Source organism: Chiloscyllium punctatum, chromosome 36 (genome assembly GCF_047496795.1).
Source record: "Chiloscyllium punctatum isolate Juve2018m chromosome 36, sChiPun1.3, whole genome shotgun sequence".
NCBI classification, from domain to species: domain Eukaryota; kingdom Metazoa; phylum Chordata; class Chondrichthyes; order Orectolobiformes; family Hemiscylliidae; genus Chiloscyllium; species Chiloscyllium punctatum.
This window is the reverse complement of record NC_092774.1, coordinates 56,634,016-56,654,769: the sequence shown is the minus strand read 5'-3', so window position 1 is coordinate 56,654,769 and position 20,754 is coordinate 56,634,016. Positions and strand designations below refer to the sequence as shown.

The 20,754-nt window shown below is 45.4% G+C and overlaps 1 protein-coding gene and 1 long non-coding RNA gene across 2 annotated transcripts in view; one reads left to right on the top strand and one right to left on the bottom strand.

Annotated features, from left to right (window-relative positions):
* Positions 1 to 20,754, top strand: part of LOC140460102 (uncharacterized) — a 67,340-nt gene that overhangs the window by 42,378 nt on the left and 4,208 nt on the right. The gene's annotated exons all lie outside the window — the stretch shown is intronic.
* Positions 2,019 to 14,408, bottom strand: LOC140460528 (uncharacterized). The gene is made up of 2 exons (XR_011954159.1): positions 14,306 to 14,408; positions 2,019 to 6,348 (listed from the first exon to the last, which is right to left on the bottom strand). It is a non-coding gene; the product is annotated as an uncharacterized lncRNA (long non-coding RNA).

The window sequence follows — 20,754 nt, the reverse complement described above, 5'->3', positions numbered from 1 at the left end:
GTTTTCCCGAGTGTGGCAAAGGTCTTTGTATACATTTATAAAATCATGAAAGGCATGGATTGGGCAAATAGACGAGATATTGTCCCCTGGGTTTGGGGGTGTCCAGAACTAAAGTGTAATAGCTTTAGGGTGAGGTGGATGAGCAAAGACTTAAAAGAAACCTAAGGGCAACTTTTTAACTCAGAGGGTAGTGAGCGTAAAGAATGAGCTGCCAGAGGAAATGGTGGAGGCTGGTACAATTACAATATGTGAATGGCATCTGGATGGTTTCTGAATAGGAAGGGTTCAGAGGGGTATGGGCCATGTGCTGGCATACGGGACTAGATTAATTTAGAATATCTAGTCAACATCAATAAATTAAGACCATAAGACATAGAAGTGGAAGTAAGGCCATTCAGCCCATTGAGTCCATTCTGTCATTTAATCATGGCTGATGGACATTTCAGCTCCACTTAGCCACACTCTCCCCGTAGCCCTTAATTCCTTAATTAAGAATTTATCAATCTCTGCCTTGAAGACATTTAACGCCCTGGCCTCCATTGCGCTCCCTGTCAATGAATTCCACAGGCCCACACTCTCTGGCTGAAGAAATATCTCCTCATTTCTGTTCTAAATTGACCCCCTCTAATTATCAGGCTGTGTCCCTGGATCCTAGTCTCCTCCGCCTAATGGAAACAACTCCCCAGTATCCATCCTTTCTAAGCCAAGCATAATCTTGTAAGTTTCTATTAGATCTCTCCTCAACCTTCCGAACGCTAATGAGTACAATCCCATGTTGAGAAGGTTGTTACGAAGGTGTACGGTGTGTTGGCTTTTATTAGCAGGGAGTTTGAGCTTACGAGCTGCAAGGTTATGCTGCAGCTGTATGGAGTACCGGTTAGATCACACTCGGAATATTGTGTTCACTTTTAGTCACCTAATTTTAGGGAAGATGTGTAGGGAAGTTGCCAGAGGAAACATCACAGAAGCGCTTCACAGGAGGCTGCCAAGCACTGAGGATGTTACCGAGACAGGGGACGAAATGTCTGCAACACAAATTCCCAGCTCGGCGAACAGAACCACAACAGGAAGCTGTGTAAGCTGAGAGAGGGTACAGAGGAGATTTACCTCGATGCTGCCTGGAATGGAGGGGATGTCTTAGGTTGGGGGAGCTAGGGCCTTTCTCATTGGAGCGAAGAAGGATGAGAGGTGACTTTATAGAGATGTTGAGAGGCATAGATAGAACAAATAGCTAGACACTTTTTCCCCAGGTCAGAAATGACAGGGCGTAATTTTAAGGTAATTGGAAGAAGGTTTCGGGGAGATGTCAGAGGTAAGTTTTTTATCCGATGGTGAGTGCATGGAATGCACTTCCAGGGTTGGAATGAGAGTCAGATACATTTAAGCGACTGCTGAACAAGCACATGGATGGCAGTAAATTGAGGGGTGTGCAGGCTAGTCTCATCTTCAAGTTAGATAAAAGGCTAGTACAACATCGAGGGCTGAAGGGTCTGAACTGTGCTGTATTGTTCTATGTTCTCACTCCAGAACGATGCAGCAGCAGTATTGGAATAACAATATTGCGTCAAACCCCTTGACCCTTCCAGAGATGGGCACTGTCGATGGAAACTCGGTTAAATTCTGCCAGCAATCAGGTGATAGCCGGGTCGGGGAAGGGTGGCAGCCGTGAGACTGAACTTGCTTACTTGAGGGTTTTTAGTTTTGGTTGTTACATGCAATGAAGTGTGAATCATTGTTTCAGCAGTTGGTTCTGTGTTGTTTCTGAGTCAGTGACCAAATTAAGGCGATTCACCCACAACCAGAGCAAGAGGCTGGGATTAATATTGACTCCACTGCATTCAGCATGACACCACGTCAATACTGTTAGAAAGGGAAAGCTGACACCAACTCCTACCCCACCAGAGATCTCAAACCAAAACACCCAAAGACAAGCGCATCACCCTATAATCTGCAAAATTAATGTGAAAAGTGGTGTAACCTGCTCTAATGTTCAAAAATAAATCCCTGACACTTTAAAATCAACAAAAATCCATTTATTTATCCAACAGTAACGGTGAACAGATTAAATAATCTATTAACAAACCAAATAAGTCCCTTCTAACTACTGACTGTTCCGGAATAAAACAAGATTCTCGTGATATGATGATCCAATAAATATGATTCCCTCTCGTAACAAGAAATAGAATTTAGTCTCAGATTACAGTCAGGTTACGTGTCTCTTGGAACACTCTATGCCACCTTCTGTTGAATCTTCTGTCAGGAATGCCCTTCTCAGTTTTATTTAAATGATGCATTCTCTAATACAGAGATGACTGACATCCAATTTCCCCCCCTCAATAGAACTGAGGACTCTTGGCTCTCGCGAGGGGGAGTTAGAGATCTGGGTGTTCAGGAGATTGGACCCTGAAGGTGGCAACACAGGTCACTGGAGTGGTCACAAAGGTTGCATTCGGCGGTGTGTAAATAAATTGTTTCCTGGAAGCCAAGTGATTTGACCAGTTACATCACTCCTGAGATACCTCTGCCTAAAACAACTAAAAACGGTTAGGGTCTGGGTGGCACGGTGGTTAGCACTGCTGCCTCACAGCGCCAGAGACCCGGGTTCAATTCCCGCCTCAGGCGACTGACTGTGTGGAGTTTGCACATTCTCCCCGTGTCTGCGTGGGTTTCCTCCGGGTGCTCCGGTTTCCTCCCACAGTCCAAAGATGTGCAGGTCAGGTGAATTGGCCATGCTAAATTGCCCGTAGTGTTCGGTAAGGGGTAGATGTAGATGTAGATGTAGATGTAGATGTAGATGTAGGGGTATGGGTGGGTTACGCTTCAGCGGGGCGGTGTGGACTTGTTGGGCCGAAGGGACTGTTTCCACACTGTAAGTAATCTAATCTGAAAATGTTTTGAGGGGATCTGGCCTGGTCCATAACACTGAACACCTGCAAATTGTGTCTCCAGGAAGGATGTAGTGAAACTTGAAAGGGTACAGAAAAGATTTAAATGGATGGTTGTGAGGTTGGAGGGTTTGAGTTACAGGGAGAGATTGAATAAGTTGCAGGTATTTTCCCTGGAACATCAGAGGCTGAGGAGTGACCTGGGAGATATTAATAAAATTATGAGGGGCACAGATAGGGTAAATAGTCAAAATCTTTTCCCCAGGATGGGGAATCAAAAACTAGAGGTTTAGGATGACGGGGAAAAGATTTAAAAGGGACCTTTTCACGGAGAGAGTGGTGTATGTATGGAATGAGCTGCCAGAGGAAGTGGTGGCGTCTGGTACAATTTCAACATTGAAAAGGCATCTGGATTGGAACATGAATTGGAAGAGTTTAGAGGGATATGGAGAAGTGCTGGCAAATGGGATGAGATTAATTTAGGATATGCAGTCAGCATGGACGAGTTGGACTGAAGGGTCTGTTTCCCTGCTGTGCATCTCTTGACGCGAAGTCTCGAAAAGATACCACATTGCTTCAACCGAACACTGAAACCCAACATTACTGACAGATTCTTTGTGTGTGAACCCGAGAGGCCGAGTCGTAGAGATGTACAGCACTGAAACAGACCCTTCGGTACAACTCCTCCATACTGACCAGACATCCAACATTTAATCTACTCCCATTTGTCAGCATTTAGCTCATATACCCATCCAGATGCTTTTTAAATGTTGTCATTGTACCCGCCTCCACCACTTCCCCTGGCAACTCATTCTGTACATGCACCACCCTCTGTGTGAAAACTTGTCCCTTGAGGTCCATGCTAAGTTGCCTGTAGTGTTAGGGTGGGTTACTCTTCGGAGGGTCAGTGAGGACTTGTTGGGCCGAAAGGCCTGTTTCCACGCTGTAGGGAATCTAATCAAAAGGCGCCTGGATGGGTGTATGAACAGGAAGAGTTTAGAGGGATGCTGGCAAATGGGACTAGATTAATTGAGGATATCTGGTCAGGATGAATGAGTTGGACCAAAGGGTCGGTTTCCAGCACTTGGCCTATATCCCTCTCAACCATTCCTATTCATGTCCCCATCCAGATGTTATTTAAAGGCTGTCATTGTACCAGCCTCCACCACTTCTTCTGGCAGCTCATTCCATCCATGCGTCACCCTCTGCATGAAAAGGTTGCCCTTTATGTCCCATTTAAATCTTTCCCCTCTCACCATAAACCCTCTGGTTCTGGACTGCCCAACCTCCAGGGAAATGACCTTGTTATTTACCCTATCCATACTCCTCATGATTTTATAAACCCATATAAGGTCACCCCTCAACCTCTGACACTCCAGGGAAAACAGCCCCAGTCTACTCAACCTCTCCCTGTAGCCCAAACTCTCGGCAACATCCTGGTAAATCATTTCTGGTGGAGAAGTCAATGATTTGGGTTAATACCTGAAACACTGACTTCACTGCTGGTGCTGCCTGGCTTGCTGTGTTCTCACAGCCTCCTGCTTGCCTACTTTGGATTCCAGCATCTGCAGTTTGTTTTTGTCTCTAACGAATGGCAGAGCAGACTCGATGGGCTGAATGGCCTAACTTCTGCTTTGATGGTCTCACAGGCTTAGGTTTGTGCAGATTGTTTCAGTGGGAACGTGCAGTCCTGGGCTCAACGAGCAGTAGCGCCCAATGGATCAAAGTTCATAGAATCACAGAATCCCTACAGTGTGGACACAGGTCCTTCAGCCCAACAAGTTCAAACTGACCCTCTGAAGAGTAACCCACCCAGACTCATTTCCCTACCCTATTACTCGACACTTCCCCTGACTAATGCATCACACCTACACATCCCTGTACACTGGGACAATTTAACTTCACTAATCCACCCTACCTGTACACCTTTGGGCTGTGGGAGGAAACCGGAACACCCAGAGAAAACCCACGCAGGCACAGAAGGAGAATGTGCAAACTCCACACAGATAGTTATCCCAATAGTGGAATCAAAGCCGGGTCCCTGGCACTGTGAGGCAATGCTACTCACCACTGAGCCACCGTGGGAGTGGATGCAGTCCAGCAGAAAACAAAACCAGCCCACCAACTCTCCCATTGTCAGACTGGGCAGGAGGTTCAGTCCTGGGGGTGACCCACAGCAGCCTCACCGGCAGAAACCGATTGTTGGGAGCGCTGGTGCCTCTGCAAGTTGCAGGCCTGGGTGAAGGCCTTCCCGCACTCAGGGCAGCTGAATGGCCTCTCCCCAGTGTGGATTCGCTGGTGCTTCAGTAAGTCAGAGGAATTGCTGAAGGCCTTTCCGCACTCAGGACAAGCGAATGGCCTCTCCCCGGTGTGGACCCGTCGGTGGATCAGCACGTGGGAGAAATTGCTGAAGGCCTTCCCACACTCGGGGCAACTGAATGGCCTGTCCCTGGTATGGACCCACCGGTGGGTCAGCAGGTTGGAGGCCTGGGTGAAGGCCTTCCCACACTCAGGGCAGCTGAAAGGCTTCTCCCCTGTGTGAACCCGCCGGTGGGTCAGCAGGGCGGCGGAATCACTGAACCCCTTCCCACACTGGGCAAGTGAATGGCCTCTCCCCTGTGTGGACACTCTGGTGCCTCAGCAGGGAAAAGGCCTAGGTGAAGGCCTTCCCACACTTAGGGCAGCTGAAGGGCTTCTCCCCTGTGTGGACCCGCCGGTGGGTCAGCAAGGCGGAGGAACTGTTGAACCCCTTCCCACACTCTGGGCAGGTGAATGGCCTCTCCCTGGTGTGGACCCGTTGGTGCTTCAGTAGGTCAGAGGAATTGCTGAAAGCCTTCCTGCACTCAAGGCAGCTGAAGGGCCTCTCCCCTGTGTGGACCCGTTGGTGCCTCAGCAGGGTGGAGGAACTGCTGAACCCCTTCCCGCACTCTGGGCAGGAGAATGGCCTGACCCCAGTGTGACTGCACTGATGAGCCTCCAAGACAGACAGGACATGGAAGCCTTTCCCACAGTCGCCACACTTCCAAGGTTTCTCCACAGGGTGGTATTCCTCTGGTTTCTCATTGGCTGAAGCTTCAGTGGCACACAAACACATGGACAGTCCCCTCCTGCTGTGAATTCCTCTTTCCAGGCTGGATAACTGTTTTAGGTTCCACACTCGCTACGCTATAACTGTAGGATCTCTCATTCAGTCCCACTGATGCTGAAAACTTACTGAAACAGGGACCAAAAAACTTTGCTCCTTCTCACAGAATCTTAGTCAAAACTCGTGACAGTCCCAATGGACTGAATGACTGTCAAACATTGACTTGAAATTGAGGACAGCAGACGCTGGAGAGTCAGAGTCAAAAAGTGCGGAAAAGCACACCAGGTCAGGCAGCCTCTGAGGAGCAGGAGAGTCGGCGTTTTGGGCATAAGCTCTTCATCTGTTGATTTTTAAACTTCAGTTTTCAGATCAAATACTCTGTAAAAAGAGATTACAAAAGTCATCATTGTCACTGAGAAGGTCTATAGCCTTAAAACTTGTCTTTAAACATTTAGACTAAATGTAATGCTGAATTATAGAACACATTTATTACACTAGAAGATAGACAGACAGCAAGGCTCAGAAAAGGGGGGCATCTGAAAGAATGTAAAAGATAGGGACATCTGGGCTTACCAAGTGATAACAGGATGCTGTAAGACAATTAACAACGTTTGCCTTAGCATCGGTGAATCTGTATGAACAGGACACCAAGTGATAACATTCACAGCCGTTCCCTTGTGAAATTAATGACAGTATCGAGTTTCGTTTCAGGGTCAGAATCAAATACTATCAAAAACATTGTAATTAACTGTCAGTTGCTATCAATTATAATGGATTCGTATACCCCTTGCAAGCAGGGCAGTCACAGAGAAAATAAATCTTTGCTGTTACAAAACCCTAACTTGAGAGTTCAAAAGGACACTAGAGAGAGAGACACCATTTTAGTGCTGAGGCTGTTGAATCCAGTAGGAAATTAACTCTTCGTGCTCAGCTGGTATGGATCGAATTTAATTGCATTTTGAGAAGCCAATTCTGGTTATGAAATGCAAATTCTGTAAAAGGAAATACTGATAAAGCTTTAACTTACTTGCTGTTTTTACAGACTGCCCCACTGTCAGTTCTAACTAATTCGATCTTACGTCTTATTTGAATTTGAATCACAAACTTGAAAAGTAGGCATGTTTCATTCGAAGACGAATGAATCAGTTTAAATGCAACCTTACGGTAACATCTCCGCCTCAGGTACAGAATGGTTTAGTGCTTAAAAAGCAGGAGTCTGCTCCCAGCTTAGAAATTATTTGAGGTCGAATATTGAAGAGGTTCTTGCGCAATGTGTCGGGAAGCCATTTTATGATTGAACGTTTGCCCTCCTTACTAAGAAGCTGTTTTATAAACGAACTGTATCTGACATATGAGATGTGCAAGGTTATCTTGTGAACTCTCCAATTAGCTGAGACTGGTACCTCTTTATGAGAGGAGTTTATCTCGCTCGCAGGCGCCTAACTCAGCTGTTTTTCCCACCTGACGAATGGCTTAGGGCCTGTAGGAGTGATTAGTCGAGCTTCACAGACCTGTCAATTCGCTTTTCTTCCTTATGAATTATTGTCTTTCACTATTATCTGTCTAATTAAGAACATGCAATTTCTTTTTCAAAATTTTGTACAAAGGAAGCCACTTTGTATCAAGACATTGGAGTAGCCTGCTGGGCATTTGAACAGCTGGTAACCTACTCTCCTAGATTATTAGAACCAAGTTAGTTTACCTTATAGGTATCAATGTTATGTTGTCACAGTGATGCTATTAGTGAATAAAGGGGATAACTAAAATTATACTAAACTGTCCATAACAGGTTTTTATTCCAGACTTCCAAACAGTACGATTTCTGGGACGAACCAAGAGGGAGGCTTTACAGGTCTGAGTCCACAAGGGATTCCCTGGTGGGTCTCAAATCTCCACTTTAACATCAGTCCAGGGTAGAAATTCAGAACAAGCAATTCTTTTTCTGCAGAACAATCTTTTATTTTGTTATTCCACAAAATTAAAAGCACCATCCCAATCTCTCTCCCCCTATCCATTCTCACTCCACTCTAATTTTCCTGAAGGATGCTAATTCAGGATCTTACAGGGCCAAAAAAGTAAAAACATCTCTTTTGAATAACTCTCCCTGAAAGTTAACATCTTTCACGACATTGGGATACTGCTCAGTGTGAGCAGACCTGATTTTGGGAAGCAAAGAAAAACTGTATAAATTCAGGATAAACCCGCAATACAGCGTCTTTAGAAACAACCAGACACAGGGTCAAGGCATTGACACCAACACCAGTGAGAAACGAAACATACAGACGTGGCAAACCATCAGTCTTTAATCTTTTAGAATGGGTTGTAGGTATCATTAATATGTAAATCTCAGAACTTCTTACAAATCACCTTCTCGAGATAACTTCAGGTTTGTAAGAAAAGGTGACACCTCAGCTCAGACAATGCATTAAAGGTATGAGGTCACAGTCAGTCTGTATCCCAATTTTGAATCTGACAAGTTCTGTTTCCAAAGTGACATTTATAAAATACTATATGCATGCATTGCCTGCATTGACTACCAGCAGATTACGCATTTTTGAACAAAATCAAACTTTTGGGTCAGAAATTGGCTAGCTGAAAGAAGACAGAGGGTGGTGGTTGATGGGAAATATTCATCCTGGAGTTCAATTACTTGTGAGGTACCACAAGGATCTGTTTTGGGTCCACTGCTCTTCGTCATTTTATTAATGACCTGGATGAGCGCATAGACGGTGGGTTTGTAAATTCGCGGATGACACTAAAGTCGGTAGAGTTGTGGATACTGACTAAGGATGTTGTCAGTTACAAAGGGACATAGATAAGCTGCAGGGCTGTGCTGAGAGGTGGAAAATGGAGTTTAATGCGGAAAAGTGTGAGGTGATTCACTTTGGAAAGAGCATCAGGAATGCAGAGTACTGGGCGAATGGTAAGATTCTTGGTAGTATAGATGAGCAGAGAGATCTTGGTGTCCAAGTACGTAGATCCTTAAAAGTTACCCAGGTTGATAGGGCTGTTAAGAAGGCATACGGTGTGTTAGCTTTTGTTAGTAGAGGGATTGAGTTTCAGAACCATGAGATCATGCTGCAGCTGTACAAAACTCTGGTGCGGCCAGATTTGGAGCATTGCGTACAGTTCTGGTCACCGCATTATAGAAAGGATGTGGAAGCTTTGGGAAAGGTTCCGAGGAGATTTACTAGGATGTTACCTGGTATGGAGGGAAGGTCTTAGGGAGGAAAGGCTGAGGGGCTTGCGGCTGTTTTCGTTAGGGAGAAGAAGGTTGAAAGATGACTTAACTGAGACATAAGATAATCAGAGAGTTAGATTGGTTGGACAGTGAATGCCTTTTTCCTTGGATGGCAATGGCTAGCACGAGGGGATATAACTTTATATTGAGGGGTGATAGATATCGGACAGATGGTCAGAGGTAGAGTCTTTCCTCAGTGTAGTAGAGGTGTGGAACGTACTGCCTGCAATAGTAGTAGACTCGCCAACTTTAAGGGCATTTAAATGGTCATTGGATAGGCATATGGACGAGAATGGAATAGTGTCGGTTAGATGAGCTTCAGATTGGTTCCACAGGTCGGTGCAACATTGAGGGCCGAAGGGTCTGCACTGCGCTGTAATGTTCTATGTATTTATAAATGTAATTCTGCAAATACAAATTCACCCTATACACTTACATGCATGTGTGCGTGCATGAGAGAAAGCAAATGTCTATGTCTGTACTGTTTATCTCTGTCTGTTTGATAACAAGTGCTTTATTTCTGTAAGTGTTGTTATAAATCAGAGTTGGGTACTAATAGTTAGATGTAAGGGAAAGAGAATTCCTCAAGTTGGGTACCATAAGAATCCTGGGAGACCTTTATTTCTGGCTTACTTCCCAATGAACAAACATTAAACACACTCATCTATTTATTTCTAATTGTGTTTCATTTTTCTTGTTTATTCCCCACTCCGATGAGTCTCTCTGTCTGGGTGGTTGACAGGCTGGGGCAATGTGGGTTGGGCCTTGAGTGACTGAATGTTTTATTGTTCTGGAAGGTGGAAAAGAGGGTCAAAGCTTCAGCAAAAACCCAGCAGAGCTGAGGACATACGACACCTTACTCTGTGGGAACAGGGAGATCAACAGAGGACAGAGAAATCAGGACCTGAAATCCGAGCTGACACCAGACTCCCCTGTGATCAGTGCTTTGATTAGCAATGCCAACCATCTACCTTTACTGAGCTTCCCATTAAACTTCTCTGTAAGGAGTCTCAGATCATAATTATTCTCTTCAATGTGTGCAGCCAATTCATTCACTTTTGTTACAATGCAGCACACATTCAGCTTTTACTTTTATTTTTTGTGAAATTTTGAATCCAGCTTTGATTGCTGGTACATTTATCCTCCTTGTCCCTTTTTATCATTCTCTAACGTTCATTTTCCACATCACCACACTGCTCACCGGCCTTGATTTGGATTGGCCATGCTAAATTGCCCATTGTGCCCAGGGATGTGCAGGTTAGGTGGGTTAGCCAAGGGAAATGCACAGTTATAGTTTCGCAGTGATAGAAGCAGGAGTAGGCCATTTGGCCCATCCAGCCTGCTCTGCCATTCATTAAGGTCATCATCTCAGCTCCTCCTATCTGCATTGTCCCAACTACCCTTTCATTCCCTATAATGCAATAACCCAGCCAACTGTATCCTGAATATACTTAATAAAGCTGCTGCTACTGCTTCCTTGGGCAGAGAATTCCATAGATTCACCACATTCCAGGGAAAGCAGTTCTTCCTCATCTCTGTCCTAAATCTACTTTCCCTAATCCTGAGGCCATATCCCCTAGTCCTAGTCTAATTCACCAGCAGAAATGACAGTACAGGATAGGTGGGGTGGGGGTGGGGGTGGGTCTGAGTGGCATGGTCTTCAGAGGGGTCAGCGTTGCCTTTATGGGCTGAATGGCCTGATTCCACACTGTAGGGCTTCAATGCTTTACCAAGGTTGTGTGTGCTCTGGATGACAGCTCCCAGAACCTCCCACTTTCTGCAAATGGAAAGACAAGTCCCACCCTGCCCTCTCGTATGTGTGTTCTCTAACTGCTTAATCATTTCTAGTGAATACAGCCCACACCTCCCACTGCTGCCTGTAACCTTTACAATGCTGATGAAACAATGCAATACCTGCAGTACTGAAAATTGTAAGGCTTCTAACGATACCAATTACTGATTCACTGCACCTTCTGATGGACAGCGTTGGAAATACAATGTTGAAGGCTGAATGAAATGAGCAGTTTAAAACAAAAACCCACCTAACCCTTCACTAGGTTCTCCACTCAGCACACTGTACTTACTGCCAGTAAACCTGAAAGCACGTCATCCCCACAGTGCAATGAATTCCCACTTTCCACCAGAATTCCAGATGTGCTCCCTCACTCAGTTGCTGTCTCACAAACGAAAGATTCCATTGTAACTTCTGCTCCCAGTCAGGGCAAAACATCTTTGAAAACTACTCTGGAAGTCTAGTCTTCACAACCACACTTCTACTTTCACTGAAGACGATTAGAGTCATACAGCACAGAAACAGACCCTTCGGCCCAATCAATGGTGCCGACCAGATATCCTAAATTAATCCAGTCCCATTTGCCAGCATTTGGCCCATTTCCCTCAAAACTCTTCCTATTCATGTACCCATCCAGATGCCTTTTACTGTGTTGTAATTGTACCAGCCTCCATCACTAACTTTGGCAGCTCATTCCACAGAGATATCACCATCTTTGTGAGGAAGTTTCCCCTCAGGTTATTTTTAAATCTTCCCACTCTCATCTCAAACCTACGCCCTATACTTTTGGACTCATATTTCCTTGGGAAAAGATCTTGGCGATGCATCCTATCCAAGCCCCTTATGAACTTCTATAAGGTCACCCTTCAGCCTCCAACACTCCAGGGAAAATAGACCCAGTCTCTTCAGCCTTTCCCTGGAGCTCAAACCTTCCAATTCTGGCAACAGCCTTGTAAATTCTTTCTGAACTCTTTCAAGTATCACAACATCTTTCCTGCAGCAGGGAGATCAGAACTATGCGTGGTATTCCAAAACATGGTCTAACTCAATGTACTGACCAATGGAGGAAAGCATACCAAACAGCTCCTTCATTATCTGATCTACTTGCGATTCCATTTTCAAGGAACTATGAACGTGCTCACCAAGGTCTTTTTGTTCTGCTTCACTCCCCAGGACCTTAGAATTGGGTGTATAAGTCCTGCCCTGATTTGCCTTACCAAAACGCAAAATCTCATACTCATCTAAATTAAACTCCATCTGCCACTCCTTGGCCCATCTGCCTATCTAATCAATTCTAATTTATATCAAACTTTCTTTCCTCTCTCATTCCCAGAAAGCTGAAAATCTCCATCCCTCAGACTCTCCCCCATTCTCACTTTGCTGAACCTAATTCCTCTGTCCCTCATCCTGAAGGGTCTGGTCCATGCTGATTAACAGGCCCACACTCAGGGGGGGATATAATTGAAACAGACAGAATACTGAACAGCCAGGACAGAGTGGACATTGACAAGATGTCTCCATTGGTAGGAGAGACTAGAACTTGAGGGCACAGCCTTCGAGTAAGGGGAAGACTTTTCAGAGTGGAGATAAGAATTAATGTCTTCAGCCAGAGAGTGCTGAATCGATAAAATTCATTGCCACAAGAGGCCAGGTCACCGAGTATATTTAAGACTGAGATAGATAGCTTCTTGAGTATTAAGGGAATCGAAGGTAATGGGGAGAAAGCAGGAGAATATTGTTGAGAAATTTATCAGCCATGATTGAATGGCGGAGCAGACTCGATGCGTTGAATGGCGTAATTTCTGTTCTCATGTCTTATGGTCTCACACAGTGTGACAGAATTGGGAGCAGGGGTAGATCATTTGGTTTTTCGAGCCTGCACCAGCACTGAACAGATCATAACTGGATAGGAATATACTTACATCTGGGTGGATAGGTTGAGATGTTTTTCACTGGAGTGCAGGAGGGAGAGAGGTGACTTTATAGAGGATTATAAGATCATGAGGGGGATAGATGAGGTGACCAGCAGGTGTCCTTTCCCTAGGGTGGGGGTTTCATGATGAGGGAGCAAATTTTGAAGGGGAGAGGAGAAAGATTTTAAAAAGATGAGGAGAACCTTATTTTTAAGAAAGTGATTTGTGTGTGGAATCAATGTCCAGAGGAAGTGGTGGATGCAGGTCCAGTAATAATGTTTAAAAGACATTTTGATAAGTACATGAATAGGAAAGGTTCAGAGGAATATGGGCCAATCACTGGCAAATGGACCAGTTTAATTTGAGAACATAGCATGGACTAGTTGGACTGAAGGGTCTGTTTCTGTGCTGTAGGATCCTGTAGCTGTTCTCTACTGGGGTCTGAAAACTATTTTCTTGGAGATCCAAGATGGCGGTGGTCTGAGTGGTCTGCTGTGTTGGGCTCTGTGCCATGTCCTATGGCAATGTGGACCTTTACCACCACCACTACCCCCACCCCCCCAACCCCAACCCTCCTTCGGAGAAAGAAAATACTAATATAAACTTCGTGAACATCTGGAGCTGCTAAAATTGTGGTTTGACAGCTTTAAGACCAGGATGAAAGCAAATGAAGGAAAGGGGCCAAAAGGGGTGCAGCAGGCAGGGCACTCCCCTACTGCATCGGGGGGTGCCTGGAGCCATTGCTCAAACTCCCAGGGCGGCCCCTTTGGATTTAATGGGGCAGCAGCAGTTACTCTCGGAGTTTGCCAATTGAACTAAACACATTGATGAGAGATCGAGCAGCTGGGAAGGATCCATTCCCATGCGTAGAGAGATTAATAATCAGGGCCGAAAATAAGGAGCCACTTCTAGAAATTTGGGGTTCATTCAGCCAAGCTAATGTAGAACTGTTCACAGAAAATTGTGATGGAAGTCTCTCGAGTTATTTTGATGAGAAGTGCTGATGTTGCTAATACAATCGATAGGATGAACGTAGATTGGTCAATGTATTTGGTGACAGTTCTGTTCTAGCCCTGTGAGCGAAACCTGGATCTGAAGGAGTAGAAGGGACATTTACAACATCGATCTGAAATTGGACACGTGACAAGGAACAGAGCCATCATTAATAGTTGGCTTTTGAACTGGAGAAGGTTTCTCGTGAAATTCGCTTGAGGCTTGAGGTATGCAAGGTCAAGATAATTTAGGTAAAACATGGAAACACTATCCTCATTAGTAGACAGTGAAAGGATTACAAGACACAAATTAAACATTTTCGACAAGTGATACAGGGAACTGAGAAGATAAGTATTATAAACTATGAACAGCAAAGTTCTGGAGCACAACACTTACATTCAAAGACCGAAAACATCCAGGCCTGATTAATCAGATTGCATTGTGGTGCTTTTTTGCAAAACATCCACTTGCAATGTCCTACAAAAGAGTGACAAAACCCATCCCTGTCAGCCCAGGATAGAAAATCCGAAGGGATGAACGTTTGCTGATTTTCTGAAGATTCACAGAGCTTAGACTGGGTTTTGGTGATTGTTTCTTTTCCACTCCCAGGAGCCGCAGTGGTTGAGGCGTTGAGTTGGGGAGAATAAAATGTGCCCGTGAGCAGCATGTGGGGCTATTTCAGCTTCCCCTCATCTGACTGCGCTGTGAGTTGACTCCGATGTTCTCAGGGACATTTACTGACGCGAGACAGTGAACGGATTCTCATTCCCGCAGATCGGGAATTCAAACCGTATGCCGGCTTCAGGACAATAAGAAGATTAATTGGGGTGTGTGAAGAAGCTGTGAGCTGCATTTCAAACAGGTAGGTGGAATCAGATGCATCATCCATTGCGCCCCGGCCCTGTGCGTATCGAACGCCACCACGCTGCAGAGTTCTGACGTTAACACGGACATGCGCAGCAATGGGTTCATTCACAAGGCGAACAACCAAAGATAATCACCGTCACTGATTCCCTTCCACAGGCCCAACTTTGTGAAGCAGTATCTTTCACTGGCAAAGGAAACACCCTTGTCCTCAGGTGCCTGCTTCATTTCGATCACGATTTCAAGCCCCTCACTGTTCTAGTCTCATTTCCAAACACTTTGCTCATAGCCTCAAAAGAAGCTCTGCGGGTATCGGCTTGCTCCACCCGAACAGGCAGTGGGTTGCAGATTCACACCAGTCCCAATTTGAGTGAAATATTTTTCCCCCTCCACTGATTTGAATCTTAAAGAAGAAGCCGGGGAGCAAACTCCCTTTCTTTTCGACGACATTTCTCATTTTGTACTCGGCAGGGTTCACACCTGCGTGGGGAAACCGCAATGGATTTCATGTACATCGCATTAACCACTCGGCCCACGAATACAGAACCACACTGACAGCTTGACTTCCCAGGTCTGTCTGCCTATGGAGCTGAGAAAGAGTGAATCATCGCAGAGTTTGTTTGAATCCAATCACTTCACAGTGATTCGAAAGGGTTAAATATCGGCACATGGTGTTTGCAGATATCTAGGTGTTTCACCCCAAAAGATGAAATGAACTTTCAGTTAGAAATTGCAGGAGGAACTCAGCAGGTCAGGCAACATCTGTGGAAAGAGAATCGGAGGCAACATTTCAGAATTTTGTTTTCTCCGACAGGTCCTGTCAAACCTGCCGAGTTTCTCTTTTGGTCTCATCTTCTCAGCATACGCAGTCCCTTACGTTTGACATTAAGTGAATTCGAAACCCCTTTTGGAGAAGATTTCCGTTTGGGGAACATTTTCCTGACCCCATTAAAAGCGCACAGCTTCGAAGCCAATGAAGAGCAGCGAACACACCCCCCTTGCGTGGGCTCGAATCACCAACCTTTCGGGTAACAGCCGAACGCGCTGACCAATTGCGCCACAGAGACAGGCGCAGGCGGCACCATCGCTTAGTGATTTTATAATTCAGCCTCCCCGCCTAGAATTACAATTGTCGTCTATCAGTTTAACTTTTCCATAATCAAGCCTGGGAGATGTATTCTGGAGATACCGGGGGCTGTCTGCAGACACATCCATGTCACGAGGAACTAGCTTTCTTACTCCGGGGCCGGCGCCCTTCCAGCCTTTCAGTGTTTTGCCTGTTCCCGAGTTCTCTCATTGGCTCGGAGGCGAGAAGGGGTTTGAATTCCTGATGTGCAGGAACGACAATTCTTTCAATGTCTCAGATCAGTTCATGTGCTGAGAACATCAGAGTCAACCTCCCGGCCTCTTCAACATGGGGACGGTGTCTGGACTGTCTCTGCTCAATCGGACCGGTCATCTTTCATTCTCCTCTAAATCCGCTTCCCAAAGTGTTTCTAAAGGTTCACAAAGCTGGAGACTGGGATTTCTGTTTTGCTTCATGAAGATTTGAACATTTTTCCACTTCCTAACTGACAATATTTTGCCAAAATCTCTTCCAATTGTACGCTTTGCCTCATGTCCAGGGATGAAGAATTTCCATTTTGGGGAGACATTCCCAAGGTGGAGAATGTTCGCTTTGGAGCAAAGAAGGATAACTGGAGATTTCCTGGGGCTGTTGGTCATGATGGGAGAAGAAGCAGTGGGAATGGGCAGTTTTATGATCAGAAGAACCAATTGCAACTGACCAGAGTCAGTTACCAGAGGACAGGGATTGAAGTTCTTGAATGAAAAGCAGCACTTGTGCCTAATAAACACAGAGAATACTGCAGAAAGCCAACGGGTCGAGCAGCATCTGTGGAAAGGGAAACAGAGCTGACGTTGTGAGTCTGGTACGTTGTTTGTTCAGAACCCGAGTTTCCTGCATGGCAATCAATTCCCAGATATGAGAAAACGGGTCTTTATTGAGACGGGTTTTGTGAAGTTTGAGCGATAATGCAACCAACAGGAAGTCATTTAAAATCGCCAGCGAAGAAAGCATAGCCAGCAGGTTACCACCCTGGGCGGGGAGCCCCAAAGGATCTCTACGCCAACACATTAAGTGTTCGGCCACAACTACACGCCCAAAGTTGTGGTCTAAACTTTCTCATGGAATAGTTCGAACAGGAAAGGTGAGTATTGGGATTGTCCTGTCCGCGCCATAGCCCCAACGTTTCCTGTTCCCCTGGATTGGATCAGGACAGAGGAGGCTGATGGGAGATCGAATTGAACTACACACATTGATGAGAGATAGAGCGGCTGGGAAGGATCCATTCCCATGCGTAGAGAGATTAATAATCAGGACCGAAAATAAGGAGCCACTTCAAGAAATTTGGGGTTCATTCAGCAAAGCTAATGTATGACTGTTCACAGAAAATTGTGATGAAAGTCTCTCGAGTTATTTTGATGAGAAGTGTTGATGATGCTAATACAATCGATAGGATGAACGTAGATTGGTCAATGTATTTGGTGACAGTTCTGTTCTAGCCCTGTGAGCGAAACCTGGATCTGAAGGAGTATAAGGGACATTAACAACATCGATCTGAAATTGGACACGTGACAAGAAACAGAGCCATCATGAACAGTTGGCTTTTGAACTGGAGAAGGTTTCTCGTGAAATTCGCTTGAGGCTTGAGGTATGCAAGGTAACGATAATTTAGGTAAAACACGGAAACGCTATCCTCATTAGCAGACAGTGAAATGATTACAAGACACAAATTAAACATTTTCGACAAGTGATACAGGGGACTGGGAAGATAAGTATTATAAACTGTGAACAGCAAAGTTCTGGAGCACAACACTTACATTCAAAGACCGAAAACATCCAGGTCCTGATTAATCAGATTGCATTGTGGTGCTTTTTTGCAAAACATCCACTTGCAATGTCCTACAAAAGAGTGACAAAACCCATCCCTGTCAGCCCAGGATAGAAAATCCGAACGTTTGCTGATTTTCTGAAGATTCACAGAGCTTAGACTGGGTTTTGGTGATTGTTTCTTTTCCACTCCGAGGAGCCGCAGTGGTTGAGGCGTTGAGTTGGGGAGAATAAAATGTGCCCGTGAGCAGCATGTGGGGCTATTTCAGCTTCCCCTCATCTGACTGCGCTGTGAGTTGACTCCGATGTTCTCAGGGACATTTACTGACGCGAGACAGTGAACGGATTCTCATTCCCGCAGATCGGGAATTCAAACCGTATGCCGGCTTCAGGACAATAAGAAGATTAATTGGGGTGTGTGAAGAAGCTGTGAGCTGCATTTCAAACAGGTAGGTGGAATCAGATGCATCATCCATTGCGCCCCGGCCCTGTGCGTATCGAACGCCACCATGCTGCAGAGTTCTGACGTTAACATGCGCAGCAATGGGAACATTCACAAGGTGAACAACCAAAGCTAATCACCGTCACTGATTCCCTTCCACAGGCCCAACTTTGTGAAGCAGTATCTTTCACTGGCAAAGGAAACATCCTTGTCCTCAGGTGCCTGCTTCATTTCGATCACGATTTCAAGCACCTCACTCTTCTAGTCTCATTTCCAAACACTTTGCTCATAGCCTCAAAAGAAGCTCTGCGGGTATCGGCTTGCTCCACCCGAACAGGCAGTGGGTTGCAGATTCACACCAGTCCCAATTTGAGTGAAATATTTTTCCCCTCCACTGATTTGAATCTTAAAGAAGAAGCCGGGAGCAATCTCCCTTTCTTTTCGACGACATTTCTCATTTTGTACTCGGCAGGGTTCACACCTGCGTGGGGAAACCGCAATGGATTTCAAGTCCATCGCATTAACCACTCGGCCCACGAATACAGAACCACACTGACAGCTTGACTTCCCAGGTCTGTCTGCCTATGGAGCTGAGAAAGAGTGAATCATCGCAGAGTTTGTTTGAATCCAATCACTTCACAGTGATTCGAAAGGATTAATTATCGGCACATGGTGTTTGCAGATATTTAGGTGTTTCACCCCAAAAGATGAAATGAACTTTCAGTTAGAAATTGCAGGAGGAACTCAGCAGGTCAGGCAACATCTGTGGAAAGAGAATCAGAGGCAACATTTTAAAATTCTGTTTTCACCGACAGGTACTGTCAAACCTGCCGAGTTTCTTTTTTGGTCTGGTCTTCTCAGCATTTGCAGTCCCTGACGTGAGACATTAATTCAATTCCGAAATCCCTTTATGGAGAAGAATTCCATTTGGTGAACATTTTCCTGACCCCATTAAAGGCGCACAGCTTCGAAGCCAATGAAGAGCAGCGAACACACACCCCCCCCCCCCCCCTCGGGAGGGCTCGAATCACCAACCTTTCGGTTAACAGCCGAACGCGCTGACCAATTGCGACACAGAGACATGCGGTGTCGGGGGCTGCACCATCGCTTAGTGATTTTATAATTCAGCCTCCCCGCCTAGAATGACAAATGTCTTATCAGTTTTCCTTTTCCATAATCAAGCCTGGGAGATGTGTTGTGGAGATACCGGGGACAGTCTGCAGACACATCCATGTCACGAGGAACTAGCTTTCTTACTCCGGGGCCGGCGCCCTTCCAGCCTTTCAGTGTTTTGCCTGTTCCCGAGTTCTATCATTGGCTCGCAGGGGAGAAGGGGTTTGAATTCCTGATGTGCAGGAACGACAATTCTTTCAATGTCATTCACACACATAAAAGTTTGTGGGTTGAATTTGTTCTTGTAGAATCGCATTTTATTTTGCTCAAAAACTCAAACACGTAAGATTCTGTAATACCACGATAGAAATAGAATTCGTCTGACCTATCATTGGGACACAGACAGACTTTAACTTAACACCTTCAATGCATTATCTGATTGAGATGACACCTATTGTTAAAAGCTATCTTGAGAACGTAACTTTTGAAATGTTCTGGGATTGAATGAATCAAAACTAACATGGTCATTCTAAAAGATGGTAGAGGTCAGCTAAAGTTGTTTAATATTCCATTCCATGACACTGCAATCCTGTTGCTACAAAGTCTGTGTGTTATGATTCTACTCCACAACCAACCGATGAAGGAGCAGCGCTTCCAAAACTAGTGATTCCAGATAAACCTGTTGGGCGGCAACGTGGCATTGTGTGATTTTTAACTTTGAAAATCTGTCAGTAATGCCAACATCTCCATACTGCGCATGCTACTCGGTGTCAGCAATGCACTGCGCATGTGCCACGGTGTCAGCAAAACATTACGCATGCCCACGCAACAAGCGGAAACACTCCGTGACCTTGTTTTGATGGACCAATGAGAAGCTCTGGAGGACTGGATGGCGACTGATCCTCCTGCCAATCACAGTAAACCCATCGTCTGGATGCGGATGTTGGACCATGAATTTCTGAAGTTGCTGCTGTGAGTCCAACACACTCTTTTCTCAACCCCTTTTCCGTTCCGGGGTTGAGCTATTGACTTGCAGGGACTGAAGGGAAACGGAGTGAATCCAGGGAGAGGACAGACTCTGGGAAAGTTAGTTCAGGTCTTTTTTCAATGGCAAATACAGGAGAATTGACATTTCAGGCTCGAGCCTTTCATCAGTAATGATGTGTGGATGAACAAAGGGGCCTCTGCGTCCTTCTAATCCAGTCAGTGCAAATTGTCAGACAGTTGCAGCAAGTAGTGAGCAAGGCAAGTGGTATATTAGCAAGAGGAATTGAGTTCAGAAGTGGGGACGCCTTCCTGCAGTTATGGGATCATTGAATATATTCAAGGCTGAGTTCATCTGATTTTGGAGCAACAAAGAATTGGATGTTTATGGGGGAAGGCAAGAAAATGGTTTTCAGACCATTGCAGAACAGTTACTGAGTCAAACAGCACAGAAACAGTCCCTTCAGTCCAACTACTCCATGCTATGTTCTCAAACTAATCTAATCCAACCTGCCAGTGTTTGGCCTATATCCCTCTGTCACAAAGCTG